The sequence below is a fragment of the Mandrillus leucophaeus genome, unplaced genomic scaffold, assembly GCF_000951045.1.
Source record: "Mandrillus leucophaeus isolate KB7577 unplaced genomic scaffold, Mleu.le_1.0 Scaffold501, whole genome shotgun sequence".
Classification (NCBI taxonomy): domain Eukaryota; kingdom Metazoa; phylum Chordata; class Mammalia; order Primates; family Cercopithecidae; genus Mandrillus; species Mandrillus leucophaeus.
Genome location: NW_012105377.1, coordinates 1,370,784 through 1,381,063, shown reverse-complemented (window position 1 = coordinate 1,381,063; position 10,280 = coordinate 1,370,784).

Below are 10,280 nucleotides of genomic sequence, written 5' to 3'. Positions count from 1 at the left end.
TGAGAGGTTTGAAAATCTGTTTTGAAATTCCTATCACAAGGGATGCACGTCTTTTGAAATCTTACTTAAAGGAAAGGAGACTGAGTGTTTGAACCCAGTTGTCTTAAGACATACACATGACCTACAGGCAGTAGCTGATGAGGCGAGGGAAAAAGAGCTGCAGTGACTTGCTTTATCCTCAACAATCCATTTTTCTAGCCCCGTCTTTCCAACTTCTTAGTTTAAGTTATTCCTCTTAGGGGAACTTTAAACCCTCTTTAATTAGGAGAGAGAAAATGTGAGATGGAGAGAGAAACTATCACAGGGAGGGGTGTGGCATTCTGAAGAAGTGTTTGTTATTTGAAATATATTCAGATATAGATTTGCATCTTCTGAGCAGGAATGTTTAGTGTTCCTCGAGGGAGGGTTAGGAAGGCTGCAGCAGGAATACAAGGAGAAAGACTCGAGTCTAGGATTCAGTCCTAGACTTCTAGAGGAGGACTTCCAGATTTGTAGAAAAGCACAAGTTTTGACAGGCAAGCTTTGTGGAGAGAGAATTTCTTTAGCATCTATTGAGAGCTGTCCTGGTGGACCAGATGACAATAAACAGCAGGGACAGAGAGAAGTAGCCTATGACGGGGGAGGAGGAACGTGTGAAAGAGGAGGGAAGATAGATGGAAGGGAAGCAGGCAGTGAGACATGTCCTGACCACTCCTTTATGGGCTGATGGCTGGAGAGAGGAGCCATGGCCAATCAGTGGACACAAAAGCAAAGGGGTTTGTGTCCTGCCCCGCTCTGGATCCCCTGGGAGGATGGCAATATCTGCTGGTTGGCACATCGGCTGTGATGTGTCCCTAAGGGAGAAGCTGGCTGACAGATGGGCCTGAGGCAGCTCCTGGCTCTCCCCAGCCTGCAGGTGGTGTGCAGTGGACTAGAGACCCTTAAGAGTCCTGCTGAAGAAATTGAGGGATTCTGGGAGGATGGAGGAGTAGGATGAGGTCAGGATGAAGAAGCTGCAGAGCAAGTGACTGGCAAGTGACTGGCACGCTGGAGCCAGGTGGTGGATGACAGAATGCTGTCCCCAGTGGGCAGACGGATGGGCCTACTGATCCTCAGCAGTCACCAGTGTGAGGCATGAGCTGGACCCTAGAAGGAAGGTGGAGAGACCAGCTGGCAGAGAGGGTATCTTTGGGTAGGGCAGTTATTTACTCAATCCAGGTATTATATAATAGCCTTTTTGAGATCCATAGATTTGTATTTTGTGACTGAGAAGCTGAGGCTCTTGAAGTGAGGGAAATTCACCCAAGTTCATCCAGGAGCCTGTAGACTCAGGGCTAAGTTCTGTGTTCAGCCTCAGCAGTTCATCCCATGTGCTTAACGTCAGTTTCTCTGCTCCTTTCAAGTTTTTATATTTTTTCTGGTTTCTACTTTTAGATGTCTCATTTAATCTCCAAAGATGTTCATGATTCTTCTGAGATACATACTCCAAACAGATAAAACGTAGTATGATTTGGCCTTATAGTAATGACTCAATCCATCTCCTTTTAATAAAAATGCTGTAGTAATCCCCAGTGGAAAATCCCATACAGTATAAAATTGTTTTTTGGGGAAACCCTCGATTAGTTCTCCCAGTTGATTTTATATTTCATTCATTTGGAGCTTATTGGATTTACATTTGAGACTCCAAAATTAAAAAGTAATAATTAAACACAGCAGAATATTGAATTTTTCAAATTCATGGTACTTTGTTAATTTTCGATTTTTCTTTCTTTTGCATATGGTCAGAGTCTGTGATAAAGATCTTATCCCACTATGTATATTTTCCTCATTCATTCATGCAAACTACAAGAAAGTTCATTTCTTTTTTTTTTTGAGACGGAGTTTTGCTCTTGTTGCCCATTCAATGGCTCGATCTCAGCTCACCACAACCTCCGCCTCCTGGGTTCAAGCTCTTCTCCTGCCTCAGTCTCCCAGGTAGCTGGGATTACAGGCATGCACCACCATACCTGGCTAATTTTGTATTTTTAATGGAGATGGGGTTTCTCCATGTTGGTCAGACTGGTCTCGAACTCCCGACCTCAGGTGATCTGCCTGCCTTAGCCTCCCAAAGTGCTGGGATTACAGATGTGAGCCACTGTGCCTGGCTGAAAGTTCATTTCTTAATCAAAATTTTGTCATAATTTGTATCCATTAATTTTTCTTAACAGTTAAAAAATACACATTTGTAGACTCCTGGTTTCTCTCTTTCATGTAAAGAGCTTGGAATCAGTGTTTCATCCTAGTAATGAGTAAAACCGGAACAGACTAAAAAGTCAAGAAGTCTTCTTGGTCTGTGAGAGGGGAGGACGCAGGGCAAATTGTTGTTCCCAAGATTGGAGAGAGAGGCAAATACAGGGAGACACAGCTTAGTGGAGCAAAGGCTCACGCCCAAGTGGAACCTCGGTGGGAACCAGTGCCAGAGCAGGAAAACCTTAACTGTAATTGATGAATTCTCAGAGATACAGTGTGGACAGCTCTGACTTTTAAAAACTCCAGGGGCCAGGCATGGTGGCTCATACCCTTAATCTCAGCACTCTGGGAGGTTGAGCTGGGAGGATCGCATGAGCTCAGGAGTTTGAAACCAGGCTTAGCGGCATGGCGAAACCCTCTTTTTACCGGAGGTGGGGAGCAGGGAAGCTCCAGGAGGACCTGGTCATAGTGAGGGCCCTTACAATATTGTGAAATTTCTCTCCAAGAGCTTGAGCAGTTCCAGAGAAAAATTGCCTTGTACTTTTGGTAAAGGGAGGGGAAAATGAACCCTGTTGAAATATGCCAGGGCACTTTGTTCTTAATACCAGTGTTTGCTATCAGGAGAAACTGGCTGACCAGAACCTAATCTGCTGGGTATTATCAAAGCCTAACAGATGGGGGTAGGGAATACCCAATTCCAGTCAGTTTTAGCATTTCATGTGGAAGAAGGGAAATACCCAACTCCAGCCCACTCCAGTCATCCTGTACCACCTAAGAGGGGAGGGAAAAAACTGAGAAACACTTGTGAAGTTCACAGCCCAGAGTGAGTCACAGGACCACTAAGACGGAGATGTAATTATAGCACTATAGCATGCTGCCCCTCCACCCATACCTTACCCCACCACATTACAAAAGGACTATTTACAGCATTTCCTTTGATCCAACACATTGTGTCCAGCGAACAAGAAAAAATTACAAGGCATACTAAAAGTCAACAAACAAAAACAGAAAAACAAAAACCACACCACAGAGCAAGTATCAGTGCCAGGCATGGCAACGATGTTGGAATGATCAAATCAGGAGTTTAAAACAACCATGATTAATGCGCTAAGGGCTCTACTGGGTGAAGTAGACAGCTTGCAAAAACAGATGGGCAATGTAAGCAGAGAGATGGAAATTCTAAAAAAGAACAGAAAAGTAGTGCTTAACGGATATGAAGAATGCCTTTCATAGGATTACTAGTAGACTGGACATGGCCAAGGAAAGAATCTCCAAGCTTGAGGATATATCAATAGAAACTTCGAAAACTGAAAAGCAAAGAAAACAAAGATTGAAAACAACTAACTAGAATATCCAAGATCTATGGGACAACTATGAAGGAGTAACACGTGTGTAGTGGGAATACAAGAAGAAGAAAGAGGAGCAGAAGAAATATTTGAAACAATAATGGCCGGGCGTGGTGGCTCATGCCTGTAATCCCAGCACTTTGGGAGGCCAAGGAGGGTGGATCACCTTAGGTCAGGAGTTCAAGACCAGCCTGGCCAACATGGGCAAACCTCATCTCTACTAAAAATACAAAAACTACCCAGGTGTGGTGGTGGGCACCTGTAATCCCAGCTCCTTGGGAGGCTGAGGCAGGAGAATCACTTGAACCTGGGAGGCAGAGGTTGCAGTGAGCCAAGATTGTGCCACTGCACTCCAGCCTGGGCAATACAGAGAGACTCCATCTCAAAAAAAAAAAAAAAAAAAAAAAAGACTGAGAATTTCCCCGTATTAACATCAGACACCAAACCACAAATCCAGGAAGCTCAGAGAACACTTAGCAGGATAAATGCCAAAACGCCCACATCTAGGCATATCATTTTCAAACTACAGAAAGCCAAAGATAAATAAAAAGTCCTGTTGTTTGAGATCAGGAGTTCAAGGCTACAGTGAGCTGTAATCATGCCATTGCACTCCAGCCTGGGTGATAGAGTAAGATCTTGTCTCTAAAAATGAATAAAGAAATTAAACAAAGAAAAAAGAAAATCCTGAAATAAGCCAGAGGAAAATAACATGTTACTTTTAAAGGAATAAAAAATAAGAATTGTATCCTGCTTCTCCCCAGAAAGCATGCAAGCCAGAAGAGAATGGAGTGAAATATTTAAAGTGTTGAAAGAAGTTGGGTGCAGTGGCACATGCCTGTAATCCTAGTTACTTGGGAGGCTGAGGCAGGAGAATCACTTGAGGCCAGGAGTTCAAGGCCAGCCTGGGCAACATAGTGAGATTCTGTCTCTAAAAAAAATGGAAAAAATTATATCAGAAATGAAAAGAGGGGTCATTATTACATACCCAAGGACATTAAAAGGATAACAAAAACATACTATGAACAACTGTACACCCACAAATCTGATAACCTAGAGGAAATGGATTGATTCCTTGAAATACGCAAGTGGCCAAAATTCAAACAAGAAGAAATGGACTATTTGAGTAAGTCTGTATCTATTAAAGAATTGAATCAATAATCAGCTTCCAAAACAGAAATCACAGGCCCAGGTGGGTTCACTAGTGAAATCTACAAACATTTAAGGAAGATATTATATCAATTCTTTACAATCTCTTTCACAGGATAGAAGCAGAGGGAATACTTTTTTTTTTTTTAAGATGGAGTCTTGCTCTGTCTGCCAGGCTGGAGTGCAATGGTGCAATCTTGGCTCACTGCAGCCTCTGCCTTCCGGGTTCCAGCGATTCTCCTGCCTCAGCCTCCCAAGTAGCTGGGACTACAGGTATATGCCACAACACCTGGCTAATTTTTGTATTTTTAGTAGAGACAGGGTTTCACCATGTTGGCCAGGATAGTCTCAATCTCTTGACCTTGTGATCTGCCTGCCTTGGCCTCCAAAGTGCTGGGATTACAGGCGTGAGCCACTGCACCCGGCCCAGAGGGAATACTTTCTAACTCATTCTATGAGGGTAGCATTATTCTAATACCAAAGCCAGACAAAGACATTACAAGAAAACTATAACCAATATTTCTGATAAACGTAGATGCAAAAATCCTCAAAAGAATTAGCAAATCAAATCCAACAATGTATAAAAGAATTATACACCATGACCAACTGGGATTTATCACAGCTATTTCCAGGCCTGTTCAACATTTGAAAATCAATTAATCCACCATATCAAAAGGCTTAAAAAAATCAGTGTTATCAATAGATGCAGGAAGAGCATTTGACAAAATCCACACTCATCCATCATAAAAATTCTCAGTGAACCAAGAACAAAGGAGAACTTCTTCAGCATGATAAAGAATATCTACAGAAAACCTACAGCTATATCATGCTTTATGGTGAGAAAAAGCTTTCCCCCTAAGATCAGAAAGAAGGCAAGGATGTCGCTTCTCAGAACTCCTTTTCAAAATGGCACTTGAAGTTACTAATGCAATAAGACAAGGAAATAAAAGTTAAACACATTGGGAAGGAAGAAATAAACTCTTGTTCATAAATGTTATGATCATCCATGTAGAACTTCCAAAAGAACTGACAAAAAACAAACTACTGAAACTATGAAGTGATTATAGCAAGGTTGCAGGGTACCAGGTTAATAAATAAAAGTCAATTGCTTTCCTGTATTCTAGCAACAAACAAATGGAATTTGAAATTAAAAACACAATACAAATGTAAATATTACTTTAACACCTCCACAAATAAAATATTTAGCTATAAACCTAACATGTACAAAATCTATGTGAGGAAACCTATAAAACTCTGAATGAACTCAACTACATAAGTGGGCTGATATTCCATGTACATGGATAGGAAAACTAATACTATTAAGATGTTGGTTCTGACCAGGAGCAGTGGCTCACGCCTGTAATCCCAGCACTTTGGGACACTGAGACAGACAGATCTCTTGAGCTCAGGAGTTTGAGACCAGCCTGGGCAACATGGCAAAATCCTGTCTCTACAAAAAATACAAAACTTAGCCAGGCATGATGGTGTGCACCTGTAGTCCCAGCTACTTGGGGGGTGGAAGCAGGAGGATTGCTTGAGTCCAGAATATCGAGGCTGCAGTGAGCTGTGATCATGCCACTGCACTCCAGACTGGGTGACACAGTGAGACTCTGTCTCAAAAAAAAAAAAGTTCTTTTCAACTTGATCTATACATTCAATGCAATCCCAATCAAAATCCCAGAAACTTATTTTGAGGCTATTAACAAACTGATTCTAAAGTTTATATGAAGAAACAAAATATCCAGAAGAGTCAATACAATTTTGATTGGAATAACAAAGTTTAAGGACAGACACTATCTGACTTCAAAACTTACTATAAACTACAGTAATCAAGACAGTGTGGTAGTGCCAAAAGAACAGGCAAACAGATCAATGGAACAACAGACAATCCAGAAATAGAGACACATAAATCTAGTCATCTTACATTGGCAAAGGAGCAAAGGCAATACAATGAAGAAAGACAGTCTTTTCAATAAATGGTGCTGGAACAGCTGGACTTCCACGGAGGGGGGAAAAAAAAATTAAACATAGACCTTACACCCTTCACAGAAATTAACTCAAATGGATCATAGACCTAAATATAAAATGGAAAACCATAAGAGTCCTAGAAGGTAACATAGAAAATCTAAATGACCTTGGGGATAGCAATTACTTTTAAGATATAACACCAAAGGCATGCTTTGTGAAAGAAATGGTAAGTTGGACTTTATGAAAATGAAAAAGTGCTCTGTGTTGAGAAAATGAGAAGACAAGTCATAGATTAGGAGAAAATGTTTGCAAAAGTCTTATCTGATAAGAGACTATAATCCAAAATATACAAAGAACTCTTAATATTGAAGAATAAGAAAACAAACAAGCAGTATTGGGTTCTCAGCAAAATTTAAGAGGAATGTAGAAATTCCTCTTTGGCCCATAAAAAGTGGGCCAAAGACCTTAACAGACATCTTACCAAAGAAGATATACAGATGACAAATAGGCATATAAAAAGATGCTCCAGCCAGGCGTGGTGGCTCCTGCCTGTAATCCCAGCTACTCGGGAGGCTGAGGCAGGAGAATCGCTTGAACCCGGGAGGCAGAGGTTGTAGTGAGCTGAGATCATGCCACTGCACCCCAGCCTGGGTGACAGAACAAGACACTACCTCAAAAAAAAAAAAAAGGATGCTTCACATCACATGTTATCAGGGAAACACACACACAGAAAACAAATACCACTACATGCCTGTCAGGATGGCCGAAATCTGTAACACTGACAAATGCTGGCCAGAATGTGGAGCAATGGGAGCTCTCATTCATCGCTGGTGGGGATGCAAAATGATGTAGCCACTTTGGAAGACAGTTTGTCAGTTTCTTACAGAACTAAACATTCTCTTATCATACAGTCCAGCAATTGTGTTCTTTGGTATTTACTCAAAGGAGTTAAACTTACATCCACACAAAACTTGTGCATGGGTGTTTATAGCAGTTTATTCATAATTGCCAAAACTTGGAAGCCACCAAGATGTCCTTCAGTAGGTGGATGGATAAATAAACTGTAGTACACACAGATAATAGAACGTATTTCAGAACTAAAAAGAAATTAGCGATCAAGCCATGAAAAGACATGGAGAAAATTACCAAGTGAAAGAAGCCAATCTGAAAAGGCTACATGCTGTAAAATTAACTATATGATATTCTGAAAAGGCAAAACCATGGAGTAAAAGCATCAGGGGTTTTCAAGGGTTGGGGAGGATGAATATGGAGCACAGACGATTTTCAGGACAGAGCAAATGCTCTGTATGATACTAAAATGGTAGATACGTGTCATTATACATTTTTCCAAACCAACAGAATGTACACCACCAAGAGTGAACCCTAATGTAAACTATGGACTTTGAGTGATTATAATGTGTCCATGTAAGTTCATCAGTCAGAACAAGATGTACCTCTGAGGTGGGGGATGTTGATAATGGGGAAGTCTATGTCATGTGTGGGGGGAGGGGATATATGGGAAATCTCTACATTCCTCTTTAATATTGCTGTGAACCCAATACTGCTTAAAAATAGTCTTAAAAATATGTGCATATGTGTGTCTATGTGTGTATATTTGCCACAAGAAAAAATATGAAGGAACAGGTGGTGAACGAGTTAGCTCTAGACCTACAAAAAAGTCACATTCTGCAGTGGTTCTGACTTAGAGTAGAGGGTTTAGGGAACTGGAAAGTGCCAATATCTACTGAGACTCCTCTACTCCCCATCTCCTCTCTCTCTGCCGGCATTTCCCCAGTGCATTCAAGTGCAAAACCTGCGAGATCAGGAGAAGTGCAGGGAGGTACATGTGGACTGAAAAAAAAAAAAATCAGATGCCACTCCTTTTATTTTGTTGGGAGATAAAATATTTGTTCACATTTTATCTGTACATAGATTTAAATATGTTTTTATTTTTATCGATTTAGGGGGTAAAGTACAGATTTCTTACATATGTTGCATAGTGGCGGATTCTGGGCTTTCAGTGTGCCTCTCATCCTAATAGTGTTCACATTATTTAGTGTTTAATGTATAATATATCATATATTATACATTGATATAATTAAATTAATATATGAATATTATATATATTTAATATATATAAGTCGAACTTTAAAATTCATTGGTGGACCATGTATTTTGCTATCTTAGAAATGAGGCTAAAGGTTACCATGTAGGGAATTATGCAGAGGCATTAATAAGTCTGGCACAGGTAATGAACTTGATAGAAATAATTGCTTACTTATGTTTTTGAAATTGCTGAATTTTTATTTAAATTTCAAAGTATTGGGGCTAGACATGGTGGCTCACGCCTGTAATCCCAGCACTTTGGGAGGCCTAGGTGGGCGAATCACCTGAGGTCAGAGGAGTTCAAGACCAGCCTGGCCAACATAAAGAAACCTCATCTCTACTAAAAATGTAAAAATTAGCTGGGTGTGGTGGTGGGCGCCTGCTGTCCTAGCTACTCTGGAGGCTGAGGCAGAAGAATTGCTTGAACCCAGGAGGCAAAGGTGGCAGTGAGCCGAGATTGCACCATTGCACTCTAGCCCAGGTGACAAAGGAAGACTCCATCTCAAAAAAAAAAAAAAAATGGGAATGACTAAAAATACATTTTTAGCACTAGGTGAGCTGGCTGTATTTGTCTACTCCACAGCCATGCACAGGGCCCCACCTAAATTTTAAAATATGGGGACCAGAGCTTGGTAAATGTTCTTTGCTGGACACTGGGATCTATAAAATAGGACAATAGACTACATATCATGATCCCAAGAAGACTGTATGCACACCACTGGGGATTTAAATATAATGAGTCTTAGGAAATAAAATGATCACCATTCTTAAGAAAAAGAACATTCCTGTAATATGTGCAAATTCAACAGAAGTTAGAATATGCAAGCAGTTCATGTTTTGCTGATTTTTAAATAAAACCTTTAGTATAATATAACTTTTAAAGATATATTTAGAAATTATAGCAGAATTGCAACAGCATTACAGAAAGTTGAAAAATGGAGGAAAAAGTTCCTCTTGGGAACCAATATCAGACCTGACATCATTTTGCTGTGTTAAGTCAGTAATTCCTCAGTTGACCACCAAATTGGAATCACCTGGGGAGCTTGTTCAACAGCAGATCTTGGCTCCTTGTGAGTCAGAATCTCTGTAGGTAGGACCCCATGGATTTATAGCTTTAATAAGCTCTCCAGCTGATTCTGATCTGCAGCTGAGAGATTAACTTGTTCAGCTGCCTAGACCATTCTACCACCAGTTCATCCTGCAGGGCCCATCCCAGGCTTTGCTGCAGAGATTGTCTCTGCTTAAGACAAGCCACAGAGGGCTTAAAATGGGAGGTGACCTGATCTTACTCATTTGTATAAAGCGCTGGAGTAGAATCTGAAAGGAACAAAACTGGGAGTTAGGGAGAGCAATTATGAAGCATGGTGAGGATAGATACGTGGGTACATTTGAGGCAAATTTAGAAGGTAGAATTTGGTAGAACTTGCTGACAACTGGATTTAAGAAGGAAAAAAATCAAGACATCGTCCAGGCTTAGGGACAGAACAGATGGTAACAACTATTTGA